The sequence below is a fragment of the Lampetra fluviatilis genome, chromosome 32, assembly GCF_964198595.1.
Source record: "Lampetra fluviatilis chromosome 32, kcLamFluv1.1, whole genome shotgun sequence".
Classification (NCBI taxonomy): domain Eukaryota; kingdom Metazoa; phylum Chordata; class Hyperoartia; order Petromyzontiformes; family Petromyzontidae; genus Lampetra; species Lampetra fluviatilis.
The window spans coordinates 6,118,394-6,138,131 of record NC_136306.1 but is presented as its reverse complement, the minus strand read 5'-3'; the positions used below and the strand labels follow the sequence as shown (position 1 = coordinate 6,138,131).

General features: G+C 53.0%; 1 long non-coding RNA gene across 1 annotated transcript; it reads right to left on the bottom strand.

The window, feature by feature from the left end:
* Nucleotides 1–15,064: 15,064 nt before the first annotated feature.
* On the bottom strand, nucleotides 15,065–18,735 carry LOC144943828 (uncharacterized). Its single transcript, XR_013639537.1, has 3 exons — nucleotides 18,713–18,735; nucleotides 18,167–18,242; nucleotides 15,065–15,181 (listed from the first exon to the last, which is right to left on the bottom strand). It is a non-coding gene; the product is annotated as an uncharacterized LOC144943828 (long non-coding RNA).
* Between the last annotated feature and the right edge of the window lie 1,003 nt (nucleotides 18,736–19,738).

The window sequence follows — 19,738 nt, the reverse complement described above, 5'->3', positions numbered from 1 at the left end:
TTATAAGAAGGTCTGGAAAGTAAGATCCCCCACTACCACCACCACCACGACCACAGCCCCCGAAGATATGTCCAGGTGTCAATACACTTTTACAAATATGATCACACACACACAACCTACCCGATTATAAGACGCGCTATTTTTGTAAGTTTGGGGTGCGTCTGATAATCCGCAGAACATGGTAGCACAACTACAGCAGGGGAACCATGATTGCTCCTGCTATGTGTGTGTAATCCCAGTTGAGTAATTTGCCGTGTCATTTTTTTTATCATTTGGCAAAATTTCCGATCGTCATAACGGCGCACAATAGCCTACGCGTTTCAAACGACCTCAGGGGGGTTTTAATGTCGACCGTGCAGCTGATGGCGTGTATTTTGTGATGAATAAACCCGCAGCATTAATTAGCGCTGCCTTCCGGATTCGAACCGCGAATTTATGGCACAAGCGGCGGTGTCGAGATCGGCCTCTCTGGAGGAGGTCCGTGAAGGACGCTGCTACTGGGCAGTTGGAGGCAGTCGCCCTCCAGCAACAACGGAAGGCAAGGGGAGCGACGATCACAACAACGAGTGGAGCGCCGGGTGGCTAAAGCACAGCAAGTTGGCACAGGTGGTGCATCTGCCAGTCATCTCAGTCGGTCAACACATGGCACCTGGGACTTTCCCGTGACCTGCCAGCGAGCCTTCACGTGGCCTCAGTGCACCTAGCATGGCACACGTGCTGTGGTGACGCCACCGCTACTTAGTGTTAAACGTTTGTTGTTGTTGTTGTTGAGTGGTTGTAGGTGATTGGATGGGTGGGGAGCGGTAGTGTAGCGGTTAGCGCGCTGCGCTACGAACCCAGAGACACGAGCTCGATTTTCCGCTCACTGCCAACACCAGTGATGATCATTTGAATCAATTACTGAGCCTCACCCCTAGGTCGACTCAGCCTCAGATGAGCACGTGATGCGATCTGTAAACATCGAAACTCGGGAGGCAACGGCGGCTGTGCATGGTGCTGGCCACCCACCCCCTCGTGTGCCGTGCCGGCCTTCATAGGTGCTCGCAAGCAGCACTTGCCCCAACAGCCTGTTGAGGCTATACAGGGGGGAGGGTCAATTTTGGGTTCTATTTCTGGACGGGTGGGTGAGGGGCGGGCTACCCGCTGGGTCATGACCTTGACGCAGGCACACAATGGGCAACTCAGGCTAAAGCGTGCAACATAGACGACACGCATAGTGGACAATAGAACACCGCGTACGATGAGCAACACTCGTAAACCGTGGCAAACAACGAACGATATTGAGACGAGACCTCGCCAGCCCCCAGCGATAACGATCCCACGAATGGTGATGGTAGCGCCTCCAGTGGCTGTAGGGGGTAATGCAAACCTGTAAAGCCGCAACGTTCGTGGCATCCACCAGTGTTCTTCACTCATTTTCATCGGTGGGGGGTGGGGGGGTTGCACTTTCGCCGATGAGACATCGCCAGTGTGAGGTCCGCCACACATTTGTAACCATTGGAGGTTTGTGACAGCACGATAGGTTCGCGATAATCGGTTTTGAGCCGTCAATCAACGCATTGCTACAGAATAATAATAATGCAGATGTCAGAGTGATTCGCTGCCCCGAATGCGCATTGACGCCATGCTCCTGTTTACAGTCCTGAGCCGGTGATGGGAATTCCACGTTCCTATGTCAGGGGCGGGTCTATCTCATTGGAAAGCCAATGTGGACTTTCCCCACGACGTGGTATTCATTTTATCGACCCCCCCCCCGTCTCGGAGGGATGATGGGCTGAGTCAGTTCAACACCAGTGGGACTTCTCATTGGAACGGGGAGGAGTGTCTTCACCGCAGAGGTCGCAACCGGGTACCCGATACCCGTACGCTACCCGATACCCGGCTACCCGTACCCGGCCGGGTACGGGTACGGGTAGCCGTTTGTGACCCTGTGCGGCCGGGTACGGGTAGGCCGTGAGTCACTGGTGAGTAACCGGTTGTCACTCATTTCGGGTAGGTTACGGGTACGGGTAAGGAATAAAAACCCGTTTGCGACCTCTGCTTCACCGTCTGAGTTGTCACGAGGCCGCACTGAAGGCCGCCAGGGGCCGCCAGTGACCCGCGGGCCTCGCACTGAAGAGCACGCGAATCCATCGATGGCAAAGGAACAAAAAAAACATCGGTTCTCACGGCGATTCGATGCACGTGTTATGAGCTCAAAAATAGATAATGGTCGATTATTTGATTAATTAGCGGTAAAAAATAAAAATTCGCAAAATAACATGGTGAAAAAGGAATAAACATTAGCCTTTTCCGCAATAATACAGGATGTTCGAACACCAAATAGACACGCCTTATGCGAGGCATCAAGTCTGCACGAACCACACAAGCCTGTGGTAACACATGCAGGCGTGCTTTGATGATAATGTCCGCATAGTCCTCAAAACTGATTGGCCTACGCCAGAGACAGCCTCCATCCGTGTCCTTGTCCCGACACCAGTGTAAGACCAGAGAACGATGCCAAGAGCCGAGTGGCACAGAAACAATGTAAATATCAAAAACCATTAAAAGCTTTTGGTGATCAAGAAAAATGCAGACGTGATGCCTTGCAGTAGGTGTATCTATTTTGGTGTTTGAGCATCTTAACCGCTGAGGGTGAACCCTGTTCTTCATATCATCATCTTGATACTGGCAACAAAAAACGGGTCCCATAGACACAACAACCACTACAATTAATCCATGTGTAGTGGTGGTATTGACGTGCGCCGACTGTGACAGTGATGGATCACGGGGCGGCGCGGGGTGCGGGGTTGGGCACGCGTTGTGGGCGTGGTGTGGACGCGCGCGCCGGGAGTGACAGATGACGGGGCGGCGCGGAGTGAGTGGTGAGGCACGATGAGATGTGGGAAAAGAGGATCGTAGCCAGCGCCCGGCGATTGGTCGAATAAGTGGGTGCTCGCAGCGACGTCCGCAGGTGGGGTATAAAGGGGGACGCGCGAGAGCACTCGGGGAGAGTTACCCAGTTGAAGACCCGAAGACGGAGCTGGAGACTTAGTCCGAGTAGCTAAGTGGATGTTGGTCATCCGAGTAGCTCAGTGGCGTTAGTCGCCGAGTAGCTAAGTGGATGTTGGTCATCCGAGTAGCTCAGTGGGCGTTAGTCGCCAAGTAGCTAAGTGGGTGGTTGTCACCCGAGTACTAAGTGGATGTTGGTCATCCGAGTAGCCCAGTGGCGTTAGTCGCCGAGTAGCTAAGTGGATGTTGGTCATCCGAGTAGCTCAGTGGGCGTTAGTCGCCAAGTAGCTAAGTGGGTGTTTGTCACCCGAGTACTAAGTGGATGTTGGTCATCCGAGTAGCTCAGTGGGCGTTAGTCGCCAAGGAGCTAAGTGGGTGTTTGTCACCCGAGATACAAAGTAGGTGTTAGTCACCTGTAACCAAGTTTGATAAAATAAAGAGTGTGTTACCCGTGAAGTCGTCTCCCGCCGAGTTACTACATTACAACTGGCGTCAGAAGTAAACCTGTCTTCAAGAAGTATGGACACAAGGAAGACTACCCGTACCCACGAGCGAGGTCGGGATGACGACGGCGTACCGGGGACACCGACCTCGGGAGTAGAGGACGAGGAGTTGCCGCCGATGCAGCACTTCGCGGTGATGGCCGACGCTCCGCTTGCCTCCGACACCAGCCTCCAGGACGCGCACTCCCGGTTGGCGGAGTTGCTACTCGCCGCCGCCGCTGTCTTGGCCGACATCTCCGTTCCGGCGAGCGGAAAAACGGCTGCGGGGGTCGTGGAGGAAGCGACGTTGGAGGATTCCCGCCAAAAGGCGCTTCGCGCCAAAAGTCTGGAAGTTGCCGCCGTTTTTGGGGGGCCGCCACCGATTGGCGGGAAAGACGGACGCCACGTGGCCGGACACCTCCGCGCAGCGCAGCCCACGTCATCAGCGCGCGCCGGAGCCCTCCATTTTGCGCCTGACAACCGAGCCGACATTTTACACAACTCCAGCGGAGCGCGGGAAAATCTCTCCGACGTCGACGACGATCGGGTCCTCCAGCAAAGATTGCCCGCGCTGTCGGCGTTCAAGGCGGATGGGGGCGACTGGGGAGCCTTCCAACGAAGGTTCCTCGCTCATCAGGAGATGTCGGGGTGGTCCGACACCACTGCCCTGCGTGCGTTGCCAGCGATGCTTGACGACGACGCGCTTGCAGCCTTCACATCTGCTGCAAGGTCGTCCCGCTCTACGCTCCGGGCCGCACTACACCTGATGGCGAAGGTGTTCGGGCCGCCCTCCACGTGTCGCCACCAGTTCTACGATCGGCGGAAGGTGGCTGGGGAAACGACGCTAGCCTACCGCACGGCACTACTCGCCTTGGCGGACGCAGCTTTTCCCCGCATGGATAAGGAGGGGAAGGACGCCATGGTGTCGGAGCAGCTGCTGGTGTTGGCCCACGAGTTGGGGGTCCCCATCAACGTGGCAGACGAGATGGAGATCTGCTCCCTGGCGATCGCCACGAGCATTCACGCGTACGAGGTCCTCAAACGCAAGCCGGGGGTCGTCTGCAAATGGCCGGGGAACGCGGCACTGGCCGCCACGATCGCCGAACCTCAGCCAGCTGCGGTGCAGGAGCAGGCCTTCGCTGCATCGCGTCCCGGGGAGTGGAGAACGGGAGGTCGTTCGCCCACACGTTCGCCCCGCAAGCTGGAGCAACCGAAACCTACGACGTCCGTCGTCTGCTACAACTGCGGCCTTCGGGGTCACGTCGCAGCCGGGTGCCGGGCCCCGCGTCAGCGCGCCGCAGGACCACGTCGGGACGACGACCAGGGCCACAAGTCATCCCAACAAAACCCGGCAAGTCGCGGCACCTCACACGTTCGGTCCACAAACACGGCACATTCGGGTCGCCGCTTCGCGGTGGGGGGTTCGCGGCCGGGTGCCGGGGGTTCAATTCGGCGAGGGGGGTCCGTACGCGGCCCGCAAGCAGTCGAGTGGTCCGAATTGGCCCACAGGATCGTGGCTGCGTCGGCCGGGTCGTCCGTGGTAACGGGGTTCATTGACGGGGTTGAGGTCCGGGTGCTTGTTGACACGGGTGCGTCGGCCACCATCATCTCGGACCTTATTTATAACATTCTTCCCGTCCAAAGTAGACCCCTTCTGCCGGTAGACGTGCCATTTTATGCGGCAAATGGGGGATCCCTGGGGATCATCGGCCAGATTCGGGCGACTATTTGCATTGGTGACATTAAATTAGCGGGCCCTATTTTTGTATCATCATCGCTGGCCGTTCCCTGTTTGCTAGGTACGGACTTTTTGTCAAAAATGCCCATCAAAATTCTTATAGATCAGGCCTGCATAGAGCTTCCGTCAGGTCGGCGGGTTGCCTTCTTGTCGAGCCCTACCAAAGTGCGCACGGTTTGTGCGACGGTGCAGGCGCTGGCGACTCACACTGTACGGGTGCCCCCGGGATCGCAAATGTTAGTGCCCCTTCGGTTCAGGAAGCCACTCGAGGTGGGTGCAGAGGCACAGGGGGTGCTGTTGGGGCCGTCAAACAGAGCCAGTAAGGGCCTCGACTTAGCGGTTGCTCAAACCATGGTGAGAGGGGACAGTGAGCCGTTCGTAATGGTCCTGAATACGGGGTCGCGGCCGGCCGTAATTGCGCAGGGAACGGTGCTGGCTCACGCCGCGCCGCTACCCGTTGAGGAACGGCTCGTGGCTCAAGCAGATTTCACTGTCAAGTCGCATCCTCAAAGTGATGAGGGGACTGAGTGGTTGGACTCGCTGTGTGCGGGTTCTGCTAACTTGTCCGGGGTGCAATTGGGAGCATTGAGGGGTTTGCTCATCGAGTTTGCTGACGTGTTCAGCAAACATAAGTACGATATCGGCTGCACTGACCTGTTGCGCCACCACATAGCTACAGGGGACGCGGCCCCTATTCGTCAGAATCCCTTCCGGCTCAGCCCGGCCGAGAAGGAACATGTGCAATCGGCGGTTAATGATATGTTGGCGGCAGATATCATTTCGCCCTCTTCTAGTCCGTGGGGTGCTCCTATTGTCCTAGTAAAGAAACAGGACGGGTCCTTGCGGTTTTGTGTCGATTTCCGCCGCTTAAACAAAATCTCGATGGCGGATGCGTATCCGCTCCCCAGGATGGATGAGTCGCTGGATGCCTTGGCGGGAGCGCAGTTTTTTTCCACACTCGATCTGCTTTCTGGATTTTGGCAATTGCCACTCGATAACGAGTCTAAACCTAAAACTGCTTTCCGGACACCTGGGGGCCTATTTGAATTCAACCGTTTGCCCATGGGCTTACATTCCGCTCCCGCCACGTTCCAGAGACTCATGGAATTGGTTTTGTCGGGCCTCCAATGGGATACCTGTTTGATTTATCTTGACGATATCATCGTCTTTAGTCGGACTTTCGAGGAGCACCTCCAGCGACTGAGAGCGGTGTTCCTCAGGATGCGTTCCGCTAAGCTTAAATTTAAACCGGCTAAATGTTTTCTGCTTCGGGAATCGGTCAGGTATTTGGGCCATATCGTGAGTCGTTCAGGGATCTCGACGGACCCTGCTAAGACGCATTGCGTCAGCTCATGGCCAACGCCAACCTCGGTCACGGAGGTTCGTAGTTTCATTGGTTTTGCCTCCTATTACCGTCGTTTTGTCAAGCAATTTGCCACCATAGCCAAGCCCCTGCACGCTTTGACGGCTAAGGGTGTGAGATTTCACTGGGGGGCGGAAGAGGAGGCTGCGTTCTGCTCCCTCCGTGACGCTTTGGTGCAGGCTCCCCCCTTGTGTTACCCCGATTTCACACAACCGTTTTTGCTTGACACGGACGCCAGCAATACGGGTATCGGGGGGGTGCTCTCACAGGTGGTCGGGGGGGTTGAACGGGTGGTCGCCTACGGTAGTAGGGTTCTTTCCCCCGCAGAACAACGCTATTGCGTAACTCGTCGTGAATTGTTAGCCATTGTGTTTTTTACACAGCAATTCAGGCCGTATCTTTACGGCCGTCATTTTACGGTCCGGACGGACCATGCGGCTCTACAATACGCTATGCGCGTGGCACAGCCATCGGGCCAATTGTCCCGATGGTTGGAGGTCCTTCAAGACTACCAATTCACGACGATTTACCGCAAGGGGATGCGGCACTCAAACGCGGACGCCTTGTCGCGGTTGCCGCCGTGCACGGACTGCACATGTTTGTTGGGATCAGCGCGGTGCAAACCCCCGGCCGCCGGCACCCCGGGAGTTGCACTCGCCGCCACGGACACCCCGGGAAAGGACGCCCCCACGGGGAGGGATTCGCTGTTGTCGTTGCCCCTCATTGAGTGGGGCCGCCTCCAGATGTCCGACAGCTCCCTACTTACGCTACGTCGGAAAGTTGGCGCTCCCGAAGAAGGGGAGGCGCGGGTCGGTTCCTGGGTGTGCAGACAGGGCCTTTTGATGAGGTGGGACAACATGTCCCGGCGTCACGTGCTCGTTGTGCCTGTTGCTATGCGGGGTAGGGTTGTTCTGGCAGCTCATGAACGGCTCATGCATCTGGGTTTTCACAAAACGCTCGCCCTAATCCAGCGAGACTATTATTGGCCGGGGATGGGTAACGACGTGGCGAATATTCTTAAGGGATGCGTAGGGTGCGCCAAAAGGAAACCGCCACCATTGGCAGCTAATCCACCGCTGCAATCCATTCAGGTTTCGCGTATAAACGAATTGGTAGCGTTGGACATCTTGGGGCCCTTTCCGGTTACACCCAGGGGAAATAGGTTCCTGCTGGTTGGCGTGGAATACTTCACCCGATGGCCTATGGCATGGCCGCTCGCCAACCAGTCGGCTGCGGCGGTGGCGGACGCCTTTGTCCAGGGTTATGTGTTGGACAAGGGCGCCCCCGAACGCTTGCTGACGGATCAAGGGAAGAATTTTTCGAGCGTTTTGTTGCGCGAGGTGTGCGACCTGTTGGGTACAAAGAAAGTGCGTACTTCCCCCTACCACCCGCAGACTGACGGGATGGTTGAGCGTCTGAACAGGACGATTACGTCTATGTTGTGCCAACAGGTCTGCGACGATCAGGTTGATTGGGACTTACAGGTGCCGGGGGTACTCGCGGCCTATCGAATGGCCCCTCATGCGGCGACGGGGTTTTCCCCATTTTTTCTTATGTATGGGCGGGAGGCCGATCCGGCCATGGACGTCCAACTGGGGATTTCCCAGCCACGTGCAAAATCTAAATTGGCAGACCACATCAAATTTAATATCGCCAAATTGACTGAAGCGCGGGAGGCGGCAAGGTTGAATTCGCGGTCGCGGCAAATTGCAAACGAGAAATTGCATGAGCGGAGGGTGCATACGCATGATTGGAAACCAGGCGATAAGGCCTGGCTGCATTGTCCACATGCACCGTTGGCTACGTCCCCCAAGTTGTTGAGACCTTGGAGGGGACCGGTGGAAATTGTGCGGGTTGCACGACCCCAGAGTATACAGATTAAATGGGGGAAACGCCGTTGGTATGTGCACCCCTCCCGACTGAAGCCCTATGCGGCACCGTGTGACCCCGTTCTGTGCCGTGACGACCGGGCGTGTGATGTGACCGTCGACTCGGGGAGGGAGGTGTCGCAGGCTGATCCTCACGTGTCTCCACCTGACCCACCCCCAGGTGCCTCGGGCTTGACGGCTGCTGACCGTCGAGAGCCTGAACCCCGGGGCACGCACGAGTCCTCGATGCCTGGCCGATGTCTTCCTGAACCGCCGGCTCCACCGGACGTTCAACCGCGTCTGGTGCCGTACGACGGACCGGCAAGGCGGACTCGGGCTAGGTCTCAACAATTTTCATGAAGACGTTTTTTGCTCTACACCGAGCTCGCCCGGTGTTCTCCTCTGCCGGGGTAATGTCCCGTTGTAGGGACGCTCGGAAGAAAAGGGGACACTGCACGAGTCGAAAGAAAAAAAAAAAATTTCCGTTTATATTTTTTTTGCATACACATTGCTATTGTCACTCGCCGGTTTGTATATATTGTTCTATTGTCGCGGTGGCATTGGTTGAGGGTTGCGGATGGTAGTGTTCGCGTCGTGTTGTGTTGTTAGCTTAGTTGTTGTTCTTGTTGTTGTGTTGTGTTACGGGGCACACAGGAGGGGTTTGTATATTTTTATAGCAGCCGGGGCGGCTGCGAGCTATGTGGTAGGGGGTGATGTAGTGGTGGTATTGACGTGCGCCGACTGTGACAGTGATGGATCACGGGGCGGCGCGGGGTGCGGGGTTGGGCACGCGTTGTGGGCGTGGTGTGGACGCGCGCGCCGGGAGTGACAGATGACGGGGCGGCGCGGAGTGAGTGGTGAGGCACGATGAGATGTGGGAAAAGAGGATCGTAGCCAGCGCCCGGCGATTGGTCGAATAAGTGGGTGCTCGCAGCGACGTCCGCAGGTGGGGTATAAAGGGGGACGCGCGAGAGCACTCGGGGAGAGTTACCTAGTTGAAGACCCGAAGACGGAGCTGGAGACTTAGTCCGAGTAGCTAAGTGGATGTTGGTCATCCGAGTAGCTCAGTGGCGTTAGTCGCCGAGTAGCTAAGTGGATGTTGGTCATCCGAGTAGCTCAGTGGGCGTTAGTCGCCAAGTAGCTAAGTGGGTGGTTGTCACCCGAGTACTAAGTGGATGTTGGTCATCCGAGTAGCCCAGTGGCGTTAGTCGCCGAGTAGCTAAGTGGATGTTGGTCATCCGAGTAGCTCAGTGGGCGTTAGTCGCCAAGTAGCTAAGTGGGTGTTTGTCACCCGAGTACTAAGTGGATGTTGGTCATCCGAGTAGCTCAGTGGGCGTTAGTCGCCAAGGAGCTAAGTGGGTGTTTGTCACCCGAGATACAAAGTAGGTGTTAGTCACCTGTAACCAAGTTTGATAAAATAAAGAGTGTGTTACCCGTGAAGTCGTCTCCCGCCGAGTTACTACATTACACATGCATACAAAAAAACTTTTATTTGAGCCTGGAAAAGGAAGCATTAATTGTTTTATTGTATCTAAGAGAAGCAAAATAGTGGTTCAGCTTACACCGAAAGAGTAATATTTACAGGATAGTTTTTACACCGTATAAAATATCACACCAACAGTATTACAATATTATAAAAACAAATCCAGTAGTAGATTCGCATATAAAACGTATCACGCTAATTAATCAAAGCATTATAAAATGGCATTTACTTTCGCGAGCAGTAGTAACAGTAATAACGTTCGGGCCTTTGTCAACGATCCACTGCTGGATGAAGGCCTCTCCGCGCCGTGTTGGTCATCGGAGAGGGGGGTGGTCTTGTTTGACCATACTTCACCGCGCTGGTCAGTGCGGGTTGGCGAAGAAGGGGAAGTTCCAGGATCGGTTCAGATAGCACTCCCCGCTTGTGACAGCCGTGGTCGGGAACTGAACTCGGGTCGGCAATCTCAACGTGAAGTACGCTAACCATTGCGCCACCACTCCGCATAAACACTAGCAATGTCAGAAATAACTTTTAGTGAAACCCTCTAATCCAGACTCATCTTACATCTGCAATCTCTGTATATCCACAACCAGAATCTATCTACGAAGGGTCCTCTCATCATCCATCGGGCAACTTCATCCTGGATGGAGTGGTAGCGGCAGGGGTTGGCCCCAGCACTCCACCTGAGTTCTTAGATTCCTCACCACGGCTAACATCAAAAAGCCCGACAAAACCATGGTGGCGGCAGCGGACGCAGATACCCGGCGACGATGATGACAATTCACACGTTGAAAATCAATAACTCTCTCCCGCAGTGTGCGGTGCGACCGTGATCGCCACCCAGAAGAGAACCGTGGAACGCAAACTCGGTGCCCTCGATTCACAAAGACGAAGGGTCGGCATCGTCACCATCGCAGCGACGCTGCACCGCTCCGCGAATCCTGACGCAATCATCCGGCTCATGAAGCACACACCTCGATGTGAAATCACAGCTGTCGCTCGACATCAACAGGAGGAGGAGTGATATCCGATCTGATCCTGGCCCTCAGGCTGGTGAAGTACGGTCACACAGCCTTCAACGACCGACATGGCATGGCTTTGGGTCCAGCAGCGGATTGAGAAAGGAGCTGGTTAGTTTTAAAAATAAAATCCTAATATCCGTAACAGAGGGGTCGCATTGTTGCGTTACGCGTCGCTAGTAATTAGGCACAACAATGACTGCCAGACGTTTATGAACGTCTTAAATTTCTGATTCAGTAGAAAACAAGGCACGTCAGCTCGAACTCGTTGCAGCAGGACTTTTGAGAACAGTCATAGTGATAATAGTAATGAGCTGCCCAAATTACCAGTAAAACATTACAGCAAAACCCCCGAAAATAACGACAGCAATAATAATGGCGTTGTAAACAACTTAACACTATGAGCATTGCGCCACCGCTCACCCACGCCCCCCACCCCCCACCTCCATCCCCTGCCCCCCAGAGGATTGATTCATCATCACAATCGAGATCACGATTCGATTAAAGAATCGATTTTATATATATTTTTAATCCGATTTGCAAGCTTGTCGCTTTATTAGTATTATAAGTTACTCCTCTGCGCGGTTTGGCTTCCGCCCGTTAACCTTTAAATGTCACGTGTGCACATCGTTTGCGCAATCCGCAAATAATCGACGTCTTGCACGGTTGTGAGCCGTCAATCAACGCTTCGCTACAGAATAATAACAGTGTCAGAGCGACTCGCTGCCCTGAAAGGGCATTGACCCCATGCTCATCTCCTATTCACAGTCCCGAGCCGGTGATGGAAATTCCGCGTTCCTATGTCAGGGGCGGGTCTATCCATTGGACAACCACTGTCGGCTTCCCCACAACGTGGTCATTATTTTATGGAGCTCCGGAGGGATGATGGGCTGAGTCAGTTCAACACCAGTGGAACTTCCGATCGCAAGCCGCCGGTTACTCGCCCGCGAGTTAGAAGAGGGTTGCCACATTTGAGTTCATCAACACATGGGCAGCGATATGAGGCATGAAAGTATTGTTACGACATGTACTTCAAAGGCACGATATATCCTGGCAAACAAACCGGTGTCATATCACGCCGAGCTATTTCAATGGTCAAAACGAGTACAAATATTGCTCTGGAGACCCATCTTATGGCACGCGTCATTATTATTACTATCTACGCTTGTTTACCCAGGAAAAGCATCACTCAACGATTCTAGATTTGAAGCTTTCGTGACTGCAAGGAATCATATTCTTAGGTTTTTTCGGTAAAGTCACGTAGGAAAAACATCAAAATTAATGAAAAAAAAAATAATTGTTTTATTTTATTTTCATTAATTTTGATGTTTTACCTACGTGACTTTACCGAAAAAACCTAAGAATATCACTCAACGAGTTTCAACTCGTCTTCAGGAGGGTCCTGCCACGTTTTCACAGGAGGAGGGCAATGTTGCTGTTTCTACTGCTACTCTGTGTGTAATCCCGAGTCGTTTGCAGGTTAAAAAAAAAATGTCAGCATTGCGATGTTTGGCCAATGCTGGTTACATTGCATGGATCTCCTTTTTTTGTGATGGAAGGCAACCCGAGAACCCAGAGGAAAGCGATGCAGGACAGGGGGAGAACATACCAACTCCACTCAGAAAGTCCCGGAATTGAACTCGGGGCCCCTTCGTGGGTCACAAGTGTTACTACTGCACCACTATTCCTCCCGTTAGTTCTGTCCATACGAATCATGCACAAGCGGCAACCCTGTGAAATTATGAACATGCACAGCCCCTACGTGACATTACCGAAAGAACCAAGAATACGAATTCCTGCAGTCGCGAAAGTTTCAAGTCGAAATGCACAGCCCCCTTTTTGGCAATCCACCGCTAGACGAGGGCCTCCCCGCGCCGCGCGGGTCGTGGGGGTTTAATTTGGTGAAGGTGGGGAGCGTAGAAGATGGGAACATAGACAGTAGAGTACAACAATGTATCATGCCGCACTGCCCATCGGGTAGCCCGGCGCGGCTGCCTGGCTTGTGAGGTGGCCACTATGATCCCCTTCGTTAGTCAGATGCTGCCCTGTGAGTCTTCGCAGGACATTAACAATCACAGGTCATTTGAATACTTACATAATAATACGCAACTCAAGGCAATGCATTTGAGTGTAGTTCTCCCCTCTTCCAGTATTGCGAGATAGTCATCTTCCCATGCTATGTCCCCTGTTTTCTTTTATATCTCAGAGGTGGCAACCCTCATGGTCTACCCCCATACAATCATTCTTCTATCGCTACCACCATGATTTACTGTTCCCGTGAACTCCACTCTTTGATTCCCCCCGCCCGCATTGAGGACTCGCTCTGCCACCACCAGACTGTTTCGTCTCACCCGTCACAACAACTCGCTGACTTACACAGCCACCCACTCGCTTGCTCTCCCCACTCGCTCGCTCTCCCACTCGCTCACCCACTAACAACACCACACAAGGTCACAACGCTTCTCTTTCTGAGTCTTCAATCGCACCGCTTGCAATTGAAATTCCCTCCTCCCCTCCCCTTGCTCAACTACAAAAAACGCATTACGATTCGTCGACTACAATTTTAATGGTTGCCGTTTGTTGCTGACCGCAATGCGTCTGGGCCCTTTGGGTCTGTGTCCAGAAACAACCAAGTAATAGCTATCCAGGCTCGAGCCTGCTTTAGCTTGTGAGTTGCGACGAGATCGGGCGCCTGTTCCGGGCGACGCTTCAAACACATTTTTTTGTTTACGATGGGGATAGGCTGCCCTCTGCAGATAATCCGCCACTATCAAAGCTGCGCTTGAACGGACTTGCGTAACAGCACGAGGAGGCGCCCACGTGGGGCCACTGCCTCCTGTCTGACGGGCAATGGCCACCGCCGTTGGAAACCGTCGCCGTGGGACTCAGCGGCTCGGCCTGTTCCACCTCGGTGCCTGAGCCTCGCCTGGCCAGCCAGCCTGGCTGTTCTTCCTCTTCCAGGCTGGAAGAGAAGACAAGTGGCAGGCCGCTGGCTTGGGCCTGCCTCTCAAGTTCCTGGGAGCAAAGAAAATGTATAAATTACAATCAGAATCTTTGTTTAGACTGGAAGAATCCGATGAACTGTGAAGCTCTTTTTCACAGATGTCCAATACAAAAACCGATAGGAGTGCAAAGTATAGTAAAGCTAAGAAAGTCACGAAATATGAATGAAAATAAATCATGTAAGTACAAATTGCATAAGGACATAAATTCCTGTAGATTGTTGAATACCAAATGCAATCTTGGGCAAGGCAGCAAAACAAAAACAACAGTCCCAGACCACACCAAGACAGCACACAATCCCTCAATAAAATTGCATGTCAAAATGTAACTATCAAATACCAAATGCTTTGGATTATAAGATGCTCTGGGAAATGAGATGCACCCCAAACGTGTGCCCAGTGTCAATAAAGCTCTGCACATTTGATATCCCAGCCACACACCTCACACTTTAATACAAACCCTCCAAAATCTAGAGAATGTGGTAACAAGAAAAGTAAAATAAAAAGTGAGCAAACTAACGTACAATTTTATGAATTTTTTTTTGTCAACTGGAAGGCAGGCAGGTAGAAAAGCATTCAGATAGGTATGTACATAGTCGGTTGTGATAGATAGTTAGGTAGGGAAGCAGACCAGCAAGAAGCCTGGCAGTCATGAAGGTAAGTAGGCATGCACGCTTGTAGGAAGGCTGACAGGTAAGGCAGGGAGGTGGTCGATTTCCTCAAACCAATTGAGAACACGCTGAGTACAACCCCAGACAGTAACTTCTGCTGGCAAAGTACAGTCACTGTCGTCCGGTAGGGCCCACCAGGTAGGGGCCACTGGGTAAGGCCAACCGGGTTGAGCCCACCAGATTGGGACCCACCAGGTTAGGGCCCACCGGGTTAGGGTCCACCGGGTAGGGCGAACCAGGTACGGCCCACCAGGATAGGGCCCACCAGGTAGAGACGACCGAATAGGGCACACCGGGTAGGGCCCACCGGGTCGGCCCACCCGGTTAGGACCCACCAGGAACGGCCCACCAAGTGGATCCCACCAAAGCCCCCCCCCCCCACCCCCCTTCGAACGCTGGCACCTGTAGCGCCGAACCTGTATGCGCAGGCCCAGGATGGCATTGGCCTCCTCCAGCAGCCGCTGCCGCGTCTCCATGTCGCGCGAGCGCTGCTGGTCGCGCTGCAGGCGGCGGATGTAGTCTACTGACGCCTTCAGGATGGTGCCCTTGTTCCAGCGGATGTCCCTGTGGCCCGGCGAGTGGGCGGATGGGGGCGGGTAGGTGGGAGGGCGGGTGGCCACAAGAGACATTCAGACGGTGTCGCGAGTGAGCGTACATTTTTTTGTTCTTCACAATGGGCCTCTACGTACTTCCATGTATCATGTAAGTGTACAGCAAGTGTACAGTACAGTCTGTGGGTCGCTATGTGTAGCCTATGGATAATGTAAGCGTATATGAGTTTACGGATCTCGATGTAAGTCTGTGGATTATATAAGCGCATATGAGTCTGGGTCTCCATGTAAGCCTATGGATCATATAAGTGTATATGACTCGATGGGTCTCACGTACATCCATGGACCATGCAAGTGTATATGAGTTTAGAGGTTGCTTATGGATCGTGTAAGTGTATAGGCATCTATGGGCCTCTACGCAAGGAGAGAGATTGAGTTAAGAGACGAGGCACAGAATAGTAGCACATGGAGAAAGAAATCCGAGCAGCCGACCCCCATGCAGAAATGGGACTTGTGGCTTCGTAGATGAAGGACAGTATAAAGTAGGAAGATTGCTGTGCAGTGATTGGTGACCATTGGTGACCATTTACTAAATTCGCAATGTCGCAAGCTGAAAACCAAGATTTGCACTTAGGATGTACGCAGTGCCAGCTCAAAGGCTCTGACACAACAATTATGAAGCCCCTCGACCCTCCTGGCCATCTCAGAATTCTACCCTCAACAGTAACATGAGCCCTAATCGCAGGAGCATGAACAATATGGATTATATTTAAACGTCCACGCTAACTCCTGCGGAAAGCGCAGTCCAAGACGTTCCATGGCTTAGAAGTGTAAAGGCCCAAAACACCTCTAGATCTCCCTGCAAGTGGAGACCCTTCTGCCAGCAGTGGAGCGATCGAGCCCATTGCAGGGCTGCGCCTTCCACCCAGACCCAACAGCGCTGGCCACCGCTCGCGTTCTCCCTCGCCGATGAGACGAAACAAAGGGGGATAAAGAATTGCCCGCTGAGATCCTAAAGTTCGAATTCGGTTCTCAACCACCCGTGCTTACAGTGGGCTCTCAAATGTAGTGAGCCGATGGGCCCTTCCACGCGCCGAGTGGTTGGAGCCACGATTCTCCGAGCGGCTGCAGAGGGATGAGTGCCGGTGTTTGGAGAGGAGGGCCCACGCAGGACGCGGAGGCAATCCGACGCCCCGCAGAAATGTGACGCGTGATATACTTCAGCGCAGCGCCATACGCGGGCGGTCACGGTCTCATCACACCTTATTTACAAGTCTATTTTGGTCACGTTTTTTTCTTTTTTTAAATGTAACAACATGTGAAGTATGCGCCGACTAGTGCGGCCGCAGCAAAGTGCAACCCCCCCCCCCCACAATGTAACCCCATGCCGACTCCTCTGGCACGCGCAGACAAAATACTGGAGCTGTCGTGTTGGTCATGAACCCTTCCCGGCCAAAAGGAAACCGAGGGATGGGGAGACAGAGACGGATAAGTGTGGGCTGTGTCTTGCGGATTTTAAACTGATGGGGCGGGCAGTGTTTTCCTGACCGAGGGTCAAGGACGCACACCACACACATTCCAATCGCTGCTATCACTGTGAGAGGGCCCTTGTAGTGACAGGAAGCGACCGAGCACGGTGCTAAAATCAGACACGCAGTTTTGCCAGGTGAGCATTGTAGCCCTCTATTACCCCATCAGCCACTGCTAAGATACTTGCAGTGACGGATAAACTAATAACAAATATATTCGCTTCTTTATCCACGAAAAACCACACCGAGTCTGTGGACTTTTTTTCAGGAAGTGCCTGCTACATTTCTTTTTTTGATCTTAACCCTTTCCCGTTCCGAGACTGCAAGTTGCAAGGTGGGTTCCATTCACCGCTGAATCTCTGAACCCACAAGCGGCTCACCATTCATTTTATTTAGAGAGGCCTAGCGCCATTGTTATTAAAGACGTTGTATTCACTGGAGGGAACTGTAGCGACCAAACCGCACTCTATGAGAGCCGACGCCAAACTGTGCCACACGCCCTCCCGCATGGCCTTGTGAGAGCCGTGATACCGATAAAGTTGAGACTTTCTCCTGGTGCTGGGAAAGGCTTAACATTGTTTCGTGGTGGCACGTTCCCCAGTTGTTGCCATGGTTTTTGCGGTTCAAAGCAGGTGTCCACCAGGGAGATGGAGCAATGAAATCACCTCGTGGGCTGGTAGGTGCCGGGTAGATCAGTTCATCGCTGGGTCGCGAGGGGTGGAAGGCCTTCATCCAGCAGTGGATTGAACATGAGTGTTGATGATGATTACGGGCGTGACAATGACGATGTTTAATTTGCCTAATGTTAAATTGATAGTGTGGAGCCACCCTTACCTCACTTCATATTTATAGAGCGCCTTCACTCAAGCCGCTTCACGTAGTTTAAAAACAAACGGTGACAAAATCGAGAATGATTTAGATGGCAGGGGCGTGCAAGGGTTGATGAATGAGTGACCGCAGCAGAGGGCACATGGGGGTCACGAAAGGGTAGCGGAGGGTTGGGAAGGAGTGGAGGGGCGAGTGGAGGGAAGGGGAAGAGAATGAGCAATGGAGAATAGGTGAGGCTTTGTGAGCGGTACGGATGGAGGCTAAGGAGGGGGACTGCTCAAAGTGCAAGGGGAGTGAGCACAGTAAAAGAGCGTCGGGAGCGGTGGTGCAGCGGTTAGCGCGCTGCACTACGAACCCAAGTTCGATTCCTGCTCACGGCATATACACCAATGACGATTATCTGAACCGGTCCTGGGCCTCCTCTGGGTTGACTCAGCCTCAAATGAGTACCTTGTGCGGTGTGTAAACATCGCCACTGGGGAGACAAAGACAGCCGGGGGTGGTGTTGGCCACCCACCTTCTCGTGTGCCGTGCCGTCCTTCATAGATGCTGCTCGCTAAAAGCACTTGCCCCAACAGTCTGTTAAGGTTATACGGGGGATCTTTGTCTTTGTGAGCGGAGTGAAAGAGCGTGGCACTCACGGATCACTCGACTTGGTGATCAGGGCTCCCAGCTCCTTGATACGATCGTTGATGTTGAACCTTCGTCGCCGTTCGACTGGTGGGAAGAAAAACACGGTGAAGGGTGCGGCCCGGCAATTCCTTACTCACGTCGCTGCTGGCACGAAGGCCTCCACAGTGGGAGCTCCAAAGGTCTCCTCCAGAGGTTTTATTTATTTTCAAAGCAAGGGCCCAGTGAGCTGATAAGCTCTGCTTCATGGGCGTCCTGCGACGGCACAGATGTTATACAACGGAGATCTTAAGATAAAACTAAACTCTAAAACATATTTTATGTTACCAATTAAGGCCCACTTAGGTATACAGCTTTTTTTCAGAAGCGACCTGGCCACTAATGATAGCCCCATTAAGTAGCTTATCACGTGGTAATTTTTAGGAGCAGCCAAATGCTCCAAAAGCACGTTTATACATGTGGAGGAAAAACCCGGAGGATCCAGTTCCTGGGGCTTGAACATAGATCGCAATCCTCATCAGCTGTTCACTTCTCTGATTTCCACGAATAAAACTCACTGAGGTTGTGGCTCTCCTTTTTCCTCCTCTCCTTCACCAGCGCGCGAGCCTCCAACTCTAGAAAAAAACACGATTTAATGTTTTAACAATGGAACGTTGGCAGTTTGTCATTTTCATCATCATCACCATCATCGTCATCAGCCATGGTCAATCCATTGCTGGATGAAGGCCTCCCAAATCCGGTGCCACGGTGGAGAAATGTTAACTACCTTGCCTGGTATAGAGGAGATCGTGGGTTTAATTCCAACCCTGACACCTGTATATTCGGAGTTTGCGTGTACTCTGAATATGTGTTCAGTGTATTTGCTTGCTATAAATTTCCACATGATCAGCCACTTCACTGAGCTAATCATTTGTGATGGCCATGTCACTACATAGCTCAGTAGGCCTTACATAGTAAAATAAAACAAATTGTTTAGTTTTATACGGACTGCTGCCACCAAAATGCAGCGATCCATCCAAGCCAGCACAATTTAATTTCCGCTGCCGGTAAATCATGGGGACGACGCTCGTTACTTGACAGCGTGTCACACCGTGTCACGGCGTGCCTCGAGGAAAACGGCGTGGCTGTGTGTGCTGCGATGATTGTGTTTGTCAGCAAGTGGGTAAACAGCCAGATTGACGTTTGGCACTTGAACCGTTTATTTCTTGTGAACTGCCTTCGTGGACCCGGGAGCTCACCCCCGGTGCCAATTTTAGTTCTTGATTTATAAGCGGTCCTGTTATAATGTTTTACGCTCGTTTAATCAGGAAGGGTCCTGCCAGGTTTTTCGCAAGGAGGTGGCTGATGATGCTGCTACCGCTGCTGCGCGTAATCCCAGGTAATTTTTCAACCCTGGGATGTTTTGTCACCAACAGCAGTTACAATTGTCACCGTTTTGTCAAGCTATGGGAGGAAAGCAGAGAACACGGGGGAAACCCATACAGAACCATGGGAGAACGTACAAACTCCGGGTAGAAAGGCGCCGGAGTCAGGAATTTAACCTAGAACCCTTTATTGTCACGAGCGTTACCACTGCACCCGCC